This window comes from Coccinella septempunctata, chromosome 4, assembly GCF_907165205.1.
Source record: "Coccinella septempunctata chromosome 4, icCocSept1.1, whole genome shotgun sequence".
In the NCBI taxonomy this organism is placed as follows: Eukaryota; Metazoa; Arthropoda; class Insecta; order Coleoptera; family Coccinellidae; genus Coccinella; species Coccinella septempunctata.
In genome coordinates this window covers 24,286,891-24,298,432 of record NC_058192.1, presented here as the reverse complement: position 1 = coordinate 24,298,432, position 11,542 = coordinate 24,286,891, and the positions used below count along the sequence as shown (strand labels likewise).

The 11,542-nt window shown below is 33.6% G+C and overlaps 1 non-coding gene across 1 annotated transcript; it reads right to left on the bottom strand.

Annotated features, from left to right (window-relative positions):
- Nucleotides 1-8,026: 8,026 nt before the first annotated feature.
- On the bottom strand, nucleotides 8,027-8,100 carry Trnat-agu. Its single transcript has one exon. It is a non-coding gene; the product is annotated as a tRNA-Thr (tRNA).
- Nucleotides 8,101-11,542: the final 3,442 nt, after the last annotated feature.

Here is an 11,542-nt window from a genome sequence, read left to right as displayed (position 1 = left end):
TAATTACAATTGAAAAAAGCCGAATTTTCGAACCAAAAATATGGATAGCGAAATTTCTAATTTTCAACTCTACCAGTGCTCAACTTCACGATGAAATCAGTAAAAAAAATTTTATGACAAAATATTGTCCAGGACTGGAAAAAAAATTGATTTTTCTAAATCAATTTTTCAATAAATACTGTATTTTTATTTTTATAATATACAGGGTGTCCCAAAACTAGTGAATCAAACGTCACACCACGATAGAGTAGACCAAATACTATTGAATGACACCAATATTAGTTCAGCGAAAATGTACCGTTTTCAAAATAATCAGAATTTTATGAAAATACCTAAAGTTGCCGATTTTCGAACTATTTTTTTCAATCACAGGGCCAGTTTGTGAAAAACGATAGCTATTTCAAATCATATTAATCCTAGATTATTATTTTATCACACCTAATTAAAATTATTTCAAGTAAAACAATTGTTTTTTCTACATAATTTTTATTACTCAGAATAAACCCCTCTATGGGCTCTATGGGGTGATAATTTGGGCGAAAAACGCTGTCCTTAATCACAAATTGGCTCTGTGATTAGAAAAATAGACCAATTTCAGGTTAGGTTTTTTTTGGAAACGGTACATTTTCGCTCAACTAATGTTGGTGTCATTCGATTCACTGGTTTTGGGACAACCTGTATGATGGTTTTAATTAATGTAAAATAGTTCATTTCAAGTGTTAATGAACAAAGTTGAAAATCGGTTTTTCTCTCGGTTTCTCTTCATAAGTTTGATGTTATGTTGGAAATTGGAAACTGAAAAAAGAAAAAATATCAGATATTGAAATGATCCAGAACTCTTATACCAAAATTTTTTTGGAGGTAAAGTGGAGATCGCCATGTCTTCAAACGTCATTTTTGAGCCAAGTTTTACTTTTCGACGAGATTAGATATATTGTTTATTTCTTCGAGGTATTAATCAGCACTATCTGGATGGGGTGACGGCTTTGGTAATGAGTTTATAAAGCGCTCAAGAAATTCCTTATCGATTCAATTGAAGAAGATATGGATATTAGGATACTTCAAACTCCACCAATAATTTATTAAACCCTTGAAAGTGTATAAAAAATTTTCATTAGAACTTGTGATTTCATTCTCGTTCAATGAGTGTATCATTATCAACTTCAAAAATGATCGATCACCAAAATAGTCATTCCTACAATGAATAATAATGCGTATAATTCTTTCATTCTCCTCGGACCCTACCAAAACTGACATCTCATTCTATTGAGGCATCAAGGATGTACAATAGAGCAGTAGTTCATGGAATAATCACGTTAACATGGTCGACATCGGTGTTATGAACAGGGAATTAGAGGGGATTTGGTGGTTTAATTTATAATGTGCATGTGCAACAACCCCGATGAGAGGCTCGGTGTCGTGCTACCCCGTGATAGGTGTCCCTTAAAGGTATCCACACAACTCACGCTTTTCTAGAAGTGAGACACCCGAAATCTCTCATCATATGTAGCTGTAAAGTGCCAAAGATATGATCAATTGCGTATTAAATGTCCTTCTCATTAAGAAATTCAAATAAAGAATTTATGTAGCCACTACTTGATGAAAACACATAATGTAACTTAAAACAGATTATACAGGGTGTGTCTTCGACTCATACCAATATTTTGACAGTGACATGAGGTCAAAAGAAACACTTTCGCTATACCATTTTTTCCGATTCAGCCCTGATAAAAAGATAAAGACAATTTAAATTTTCATATTCTGTGCCACCCCTGGATAAACAAAATTACCTTTAGAATAACTAGCTAGACCTGTGACACTAACCATCTGTGGATCTCTTAAACAGAGTTATATTCAGTCAAAATACCCAATTTTTCGAATTTCACAGATATTTTTTTGTTTTTGATCGTCAAATTACTTGAAAACGGCGCATTATGCAAGAAAATATGGAGAATACTATCATTTTACAAAACGTTTAAATATTCTTTAGATAACATCCAACAAGAGTTGGATACTTTGAATTTTTGGTATTTTTATGGTACGTAATGGTCACTATGAAGAAACTGGAAGACATGGGTGATATCTTGTGTTCGAAAAAGATTCATCAAATCAATGGAAAACTATAATTCCGAAGTTCATTTTTATGGTTTTTCAACCCCCTGTTTCTTTTAAACCGCGCTGTTTCGGAAAAAATAGAAAGGAAAAAAGTGTTTTTTTTTTACCTCAAGAATCTGTTAAAATATTTGTACAAGTCAAAGACTAACCCTGTACTCTGTACATATACATGATTCTCACAAAATGGGTTGAAACCATGATATGTATTTGGCTATTACAATAGCATATTCATGCAAGTAGGTGAAAGTTAAGTGAAATATTCAATACCGAACCAGAAGAACCACAAGAATTTAACTCCTAAAAATCTGGAAACGGTAATAATAGTTTCCAGAACGTTTAGAACAATCACAGAGCAGGTACCAATCGGAGGATCGGTCTTTAAATATTGCATAGAAACTTATCAACTCTCATGAACTAATGTTAAAAAAAAATCAACTGATAGAAAGATGATACATGAAATGTTTTCTTCGCTTTCATTTAACGACCGCTCCTCTGATTGTGAAGTCCGGCGTTAAAATGTAATGCTCCATTGAAATTATTCCCCTCAAAAATGACAATTTTAAATTTTAATGGGGCATTAAATCTAAACACACTTTCCTACAAATGGGACATTGTCTGATAAACTTATGTCCGAAACCACTTGAGGATGGTAAAAGCCTTAGAAAGGGCCTAAAAATACTCGAATTTCCTACGAAATGGGTGCCATAATTAAAATATTCAGTATTGTTTGAAGACTGTGAAACATCTTACCTATTTGCTTATGATTCTTCGATTCATCGAATTCACTAAGGGTACAGTTACCCTTTCTAGTACCTGAATATTGTTTATTATCAGTTTTTCAAACAATACCTATCAAAATGAATTATATACTTGATACAAAGATTGGCCGTTTTCAAGTTATTCATTAGAAACGAATTATGCATTGATATTAGCAATTGATAAAACTTCAAACCATCTATATATACTTTTAATACCATGATCTGGAGGCCTTTTCCGGGAGATGTAGCACCCTCAATAAGTGGTTTCGAGTTTAAAAATATTGGACAAGCATTACACTATTTAGATGTATAAACTGGTCGACAATTTTGGTTGACCTTATACATGTTGAACTACTTGAGAACAGTTCATTTCTGGTTGATATATCAAAAGTATCTCTTTCAAAGAAAAAGCTTCAGAGATTATAATTTGGATATGCATTATTTGAAGAAAGCTAATAATGCACGAGCCAAAAATATATATCTCCCGAAATAATGCCTAACATTCGAATTTATTAAGGTTCTCATTTAGGAAAAACCGTTGGTCGTTAGGCTATTTGCAAGGGTTGAAGCATCCGGATTCCGACTAAATTGAATCCGACTGAATTGTAACGAATTAAAAATTCAGTGCGCGGTAGCATTGAGCATTAAAAATTATTACTCATTAAAACGATTTTCAAACATTCTGTTTTCAGATTGTTTTACTTTTACTAGGAACTCATCGTGTGAGATACCCTTATATCACAAACAAGCTCACTCCCTTCGCCCTTTTCGTGTCATTATACCTCTTCAGGGGTTCGAGAGCCCTTATTATTGTTCGCAAGCCGAATCCGTAACAACTGTAGGTATTATGATTAAGTTATACTTGATGTTTCGAGTTGAACACAATTGACGATTTCCTATCGTCTCTTCCTCCGGTAGCTTCTGTATTGTACTGCAAATTGTCTCGTTCCACTCTTTCGAGTGGCAGGTCTGATGGCATTCAGTGGATTTGGGATGACAATAGATTTTGATGAGGAATGTGGACATCTTCCCATTTTTTCGGATGTGTTGGGTCAGTGGGTTTTCCCACGTGTGAATTAAGCGACACATTCTCCATCTATGGCTATGTTATGGTTTACATTTACAACATATTCATTATTTTCCAATCCCATCCAAAATTATATGGAGACCTAGGTACTCAAGCTTTTTTCATGAAATTCACAAAGAGCTTTGGATTTTCATCAACCTCCTCCACATACATATACTTCAAGACACTAACGGCTCTTACCGCAACTGTGAAGAGAAATTTAATCAAAGCTACTTCAAAAATCTGATCTGAAGTGTGCAAAAGCGTTCTCTGACTGCTGTTGATGTTCGAGGAGACCATATTCTTTACTGAACATTATTTCTTGAGCTATTTGAATGAACTGATTTTATGCTAAAAACAAACATTCACCCGAAACTATGAAACTTATGAAGAAATGGGCAGCAGAATGAATAAGGTCAGTGGGTGAATGTTTAGATTTCTCATATTCAAAAAATCGGTGGAAAAAATGGAAATTTTTAAAGGTCTACTTAACTTTTGTAGAAAGTATATTTTCATATTTTTGAGATTCCGGTTTTGACGGAAGCAGCTTCAAACAAGTTTTTCACCTACTCTGAGTCCGCGAATAAATTATGTTGAGTATCACAAAAACATGCATCAGAATATCGAATCGAGTTTACATCGAAAATTTCCAATACTGTACAGGGTGTCCGAGTTAAAATGTCCCTACCTTACAACTTATTGTGGAAACTAAAGGAGCTAGAAGAAAAAGTTAAAGACAAAACTTGTCTGTAATCGATTGAACTTTTATTTTTTATAACCCACCTCAATATAATATATAATTTCCTGTTGGTATCAACTTTCTTATTTTAAATGGAAAACCCTGTATGCTATTGCATTTCCTAGTCAAATTTTATGGTGACTTTGGTAGGACAACTATGGTCCTATATAGCACCGATTCTGAGATATTCGACTTTTTCCGAATAATTTTAATAAAAGTTCCTTGTACGAATAAGACAAACACCTTCAGTCGAGTTTCCAATGATTTCAGAATCTCACGAATAGTTGGGGTGCCCACGAAGCTAAATCGGGATTTACTCGAGCGTCGTGGAGACATAGTAGATTTTGAAGATTAAATGGTAGAAAGAAAAAATGGTTCTATGAATTATGCACTTTCAGCGGTGAGGAAAGAAGGTTTTCGAAGATGTGAAAAAAAATGTCAGGTTTCATACTCAGATTAAGATATTGTATATGCGATTGTCTGATTCATGTTAATCTGACCTGGGGAAGGCCGTAAGGAAGAATTGAAAATGTAAAAAAAAATTTTTCGTGCGTGTCAGAGTTTTAGAGGATATGTTAATTGGACCCAAAAGAATCTATTTTCTAACGTGACGCAAGGTCAGAGCGGTCCTCTGAAAATGCAAAAAAAATCGTTTTTTGTACATAATGTGTCATATTTTCATGCAGATGGTTAATCTCGGTGTTGCAGACGTGTTGATCATTAATCTAACACTAATCAAGGGGGATTTCTCAATATGAAGATGATAACAAGGCATTTTTTTAAATATCTCCTTCCTGTACCTCTAATCGTTTCTGTATTCCTCATGAAAGTTGTACGAGTAGATAATAAGTTCTATAGAACTTTTGTCTGAAGCTGAAGCAATTTTACATACTCTTAACCGTTTTCGAGTTAGAGGGCGATAAGGGCGAGTAGCTTAGCCACACATGCGAAAGGCCAAGGTCAATGTAGAAACCCAGTCTAAGGTACAGAGTGTCCGAGTTAAAGTGTCCCTATACCATATCGTGGAAAATAAAGGACCTAGACGGAAAAGTTAAATACAAAACTTGTCTGTAATCGATTGAAATTTAATTTTTTATAACCCACCTCAATATAGCGTGCTCCGTTTTTTCCCTGTTGGTATCAACTTTCTTATTTTGAACGGAAAAGCCTGTATGATATTGCATTTTTGAATTCCTAGTCAAATTTTAAGATAACTTTGGTATGACAACCATGGTCCTGTATATCACCGATTCTGAGATTCGACTTTTTCCTAAATTTTTGGGTGCTCACTAAAATATCTGATACAAGTTTTCTAATGAATGTGTCGAAACCAAATTTTGCCCAGCTCTTGTCAACTCTTTGGATCGTAACATCTCTATTTTAAGCAATCTGTTATACAGGGTCTTCAAAAATTTAAGTTAAAAATTCAAATAGAAGTTCAATCAAAACTTAATTTTTTCGAATGGCAACCTATATTTTTTCTTGTTCGCCATGTAGAGCAGGTCAAGATGAGCAAAAATGTATTTGAACTCTAAACTGTAAAGCGAATAGTTTCAGAAATATGGACGAAAAAGTGCATTTTCTTGTAAGAACCAACGATAATTATTAATTAGTGTTGCTGCTACACAGTCGGCTCTGACTTTTTTGATTAATTTAATCAACTAGATTGACTAATGAAAAACAAATAGACTCTTTTACTCATAATCAGTACTCGCTCCCAATAAAATTAAATTATTTCAATTTTAAAGGGAGACTCAACTAACAGATACATTTTTCTTAAAATAATCAAGTAGTTGTCTGACAACACAGAAAAAAACTCAAAAATAAACAATTACATAAGTGCTATATTTTCCATAGTTACCATACTCTATCATCAATTAATTAATTATCGTTGGTTCTTATATCCATATTACTGAAACTGTTCACTTTACAGAAAAAGTTTGAATACAGTTTTGCCCATTTCAACCTGCTCTACATAACGAACAAGAAAAAGATATTGGTTGACGTTTAAAAAAATTAAGTTTTCATTGAACTTCCATTTTAATTTTCAACTTTATTTTTTGAAGATCCTGTATATCACATTGCTATAAATAGAGATGTTGACAAGAGCTGGGCAAAATTTGGTTTTGATACATTCATTAGAAAACTAGTATCAGCTATTATAGTGAGCACCGAGAGCTGTCAAAATTTTAGGGAAAAGTCAAATATCTCAGAATCGGTGATATATAGGACCATGGTTGTCCTACCAATGTTACTTTAAATTTCAACAAGAAATTCAAGAATGCAATAATATACAGTGTGTTCCTTTGAAATAGGAAAGTTGATAGCAGCAGGGAAAAAACGGAGCACCCTTTATTAAGGTGGGTTATAAAAAATTAAATTTCAATCGATTACAGACAAGTTTTGTATTTAACTTTTTCTTCTAGTTCTATTATTTTCCACAATGAGGTATACACTTTTACTCTGACACCCTATACCTATACATCAGACTACGGAATCCATGTATAACTTCAGGCTGAAAATCCAACATCCCTAAAGTATTGTCGAAGTTATATAGCTGGTCAAACTTATATGCAATTTTTTGGCAGGCCCACTTCACTTGGTGCTTAGTTCAGATTGAAAATAAATTCTTTGTTTTCCAATTAGTACTAACAAAGAAATTTCCATAATCGAATTACAATATTCATTATGTAAGAAGATTTCGAGCTTGAAATTCAGTTCATTATTAACCGAAAACAAATGTTTGTTTGATATTCTGATCTCAGCATCTATGCATCCAATTATAGGATCCCTACTAGTTGAAAAAATAAACACGTAATAAAATATTTCACACCAGATATTGTGTAGCTGTTTACAGAACCAACAATATATTATTTCACACCTGTTGAAAATATCCATGACACAGATTTATTATGTGAACAGAGTTATTAAATGTCCATTCATTTTTTTGTGCCTTTTTGATAAGATTTTATCAATAAGGGTCTCATCTTAAGGAAGGTAGGAAAAAAATATTTTTAAAACTTATTCGAAGAAAGTTTTGTTTTAACATTACGAATGAGCTTCATCTTTGTACATAATTAATTTCATTTTTATTTTTTATTATTTTCCCTAGAATCACAACACGCGGAGGTTGAATGAGACCATAAAATAAAGAATAACACAAACAACAGAAAATTTAACCCTGTACAATCATGAATTCAATCTCTAACGCAGTAAGCGAACAAACAGAAAAAATTCAGTTTCATTATTACCATCATGTTTGGATTCTTTTAGTCTAAATAGTCCATGAAATTCCATAGAAATATGAAAAACTATTCTCCAAAAGTTGAAAAATTTATATCACCCACGAGGCCCCGGAGGGATTCGAACCCTCGATCTCCTGTTTACTAGACAGGCGCTTTAACCAACTAAGCCACGGCGCCGATGTTTATTTGGACATATAGACACATACAAGGCTAAAACCATGAAGAGTTCAATAGGTACATTTATAACTGATTTTTTTCCATTTACATTTACTATTTACTGTTACGTTACTCATATCATATATTTTATATTTTTCACATCTTGAAACTTGAAACATTTGGAATAGTCTATGAAAATGATTTATATTGAAATGTACTCGAAATTGATTGATTGATATTTTGAATATTTCGATTAGGTACTCTTATGAATAGGTTATATGCGAATACCTAATTATTAACTGCATGTTGTTATTTGTGAGGCACATGGCACATATTTAATTCAAAATAAACTGTTAATGTAAGTAATAGTATTAAAGGTGCTGAGTAAAATTTCATAATTCTTCAAGTTAATGCTTTCAATTTTCTAGAATTAAATATTCAATTTTTTCTAGGTGTGCTATACCTACTTTTAGGTACCTACAGGGTGTCCCGGCACTACGTGACTCTTTCTCAGATGTGAATAAAGTATATAAAGACTAGTCAAGATTGCTTCAATTTTTTTCCTTTACGAGAATATGCGTCTCCAAATGTTACTACAATAATTCAGGTTTTTTGTGCTAGAGTCAGCCCGTTGCAGGCGAGTGGTCCTGAAAACTATATGGGAGACAAACATTACTGATATTTGTATTGACTCAAATTGAAAAAAATACCATCGTCACAAAAAAACTGAATTATGGAAGAACCATTTGGAGGCACATATCTTCGCAGAGGATTAGAAACTTTGAAAGTAGGAGAGTTACCCAATGAAAAACTAGGTACCTACCTAATCATTACTGATCACTAAACAAAACTTGATGAGTCGTGTAAATAAAAATGAAGAACATATACTGATGCTAGATGTAAGTACCTGATAAACCTACTAGCATTCTGTAGGTAGGTACATAGTAAATAGCTACTTCAATACTGAGAAGGAACTACCTACACTTCAAAGGGGGTACTTGTAATTTTTATGAAGCTTCTATTCCAAGTGTAGTTCTCTCGTGAAAATTGGTAAACTAGGTACTTACCTACTACAGTTTGGAGTGCCGACTTCTTCAAGCAGATACTTACTTCGACTCGAGAAGACATTTTAGTGTTTTTCTTTCAATAAACTCAACTTGAGTATGCATTAAATTTAATAGACGTTTTCTTGCAAAAAAAAGCTACCTACTCCGTAACCATTGGCCGAATTTCGACCATTTGAGAACTTAATCGGACTCTCGGTCTAGTCGGAAAATTTCTAGTCTTTTTTTCGGAATAAATTAGATTTTTCAAGACCGGCTAGATGGACAGAATTGAATTTGACTACGGATCTAACGCAATCGTTTGAGACAATTTTCGGCTAAATGAAAAATCTCTCTTTATGGGGAACACGCGCGCTCATAATCAATGCCAATACTATTTCTTGTTTTCAATATGGTAAGTAGTTTGATAATTCATTGAAGAAGATGAACAAAGTATATAAATTGAAAAGATGGATTTATACAGGGTGAGTCTTTGACTCGTATAAATATTTTGACAGTAGATTCTTGAGGTCAGAAGAAACAACTTTGTCCTATATCTACCATTTTTTCCGATTCGGCCCGACATAGCCATTTTAAGTTTTCATAATTAGCTGTGCCACCCCTGGAAAAACAAAATTACCTTCAAAATAACTAGCTCAATCTGTGACACTACATATCTGTGGATCTTCTAAACAGAGTTGTATTCAGTCCAAGTACCCAATTTTCGAAATGTCAGAGATATTTTTTATGTTTCAATATCAAATTACATACTCGAAAACGGCGCATTATACGAGATAATATTAAGAATAATTTTTTTTGCAAAATATTCGAATATTCATCAGATAGCTTTCAACATAGTTTCAATAGTTGGGTTCTTTGAATTTTTGGTATTTTTATGGTACGTAATGGTCATAATGAGAAAATTAGAAGACGTGGGTGATATCTTGTGTTCGAAAAAGATTCATCAAATAAATGAAAAATTATATTCCGAAATTCATCTCATTCGATTAAACCCTTTGTGAATTAGAACTAAAAATTTTTTTTTTCAACAGTCTGTATCTTTTAAACCGAGTCGATTCGGAAAATGGTAAAGGAAAAAGTGTTTCTTTTGACCTCAAGAATCTACTGTTGAGATATTTGTACGAGTCAAAGACTCACCCTGTATATGGATGTATACATTTTCGTCATTGCACAAATTACAAGCTTGTGTAGCCGCGGCAGAGGCTGGCCATTACTATTTAGTATTTCCATCCTGTTTTATTCTATAAACTTCGTTCTCATATTTTTCATTTGTCAGAACCTCCATGCTCGTAAAGATCCGGTCGCAAATATTGACACTGCCGTCCATAAACAACTGGGTGAGTTTGCGTTTAATTTTAGAGGCACAACCATCCCGGCTAGCTATGCAAATGTGCTCGCATAAACAAAAGTCCATGGTGTAGTGACAAGCAATTATAACACCGCCGATTTAGTACCCCTCACGGTTCAGATTCTTTCTTGCGCTTCCAAGAAGCGCATCTGCTGAACCTCATGGCTACTGGATGATGAATGAAGGTGGCCATCTTGAAGAATTCACTGCACGAATCTGAAATCATGAGTTCTCATGAATGAACACCTTAGAAATGTTAGGTTAAGTCGACACCGTCACATGATACGAAATGAGGCTCGGGAAATCATAACAATTTTGATCATTTTTATTTGGTCAGTACTTAAACTTGTAATACATTTTTCCCATTCCATAGAATTTGTAATATCTGCAGCTTTGTGTTGAACAAATTAATTTATTATATATCTGATATTAAAAATAAAAACCGAAATCCAGAAACAAAGCAACAAACGATGGAATGTCGACACTCTGGTTCTCCAAGACCTAAGAAGTTTCGTGTCCAAAAATCTGCTGAAAAAGTTCTTGCTTCAGTTTTTTGGGATTGCCAAGGAGTAATCATGATTGATTTTTTGGTTAAGGGTAGAACAATAATCGGAGATTACTATTCGACATCACTGACCACTCTACAGGAAAAAATTAGAGAGAATATAAAGATGCGGAAAGCTATCCAAAGGTGTTTTGTTTTTGCAGGACAACGCCCCTGCACACAAATCTCATGTTGCCATGCAAAACATTCGTGATTTAGGGTTTGAATTACTAGAACACCCCCATATTGACCAGATTTGACTTCATCCTTAACTGAAAAAAAGTTCAAAAGTGTTTCGTGCCCTTGAAGGCAGGACAACCCTACTCAAGCGGCTCAACTTTTAAAGGGAAAAAATAAATAAATATAAATATGATCCTGATGTAGTTCAAATCCAAAGTTTCTCTAGACAAAAAAAATTTCATAAACTGATGTAGAGATCCTACTAAGAACTAGGATTTAAGAAAGAAACCAATGTGTTGAGCAGATGGCAATCTTGGGAGCTTCATG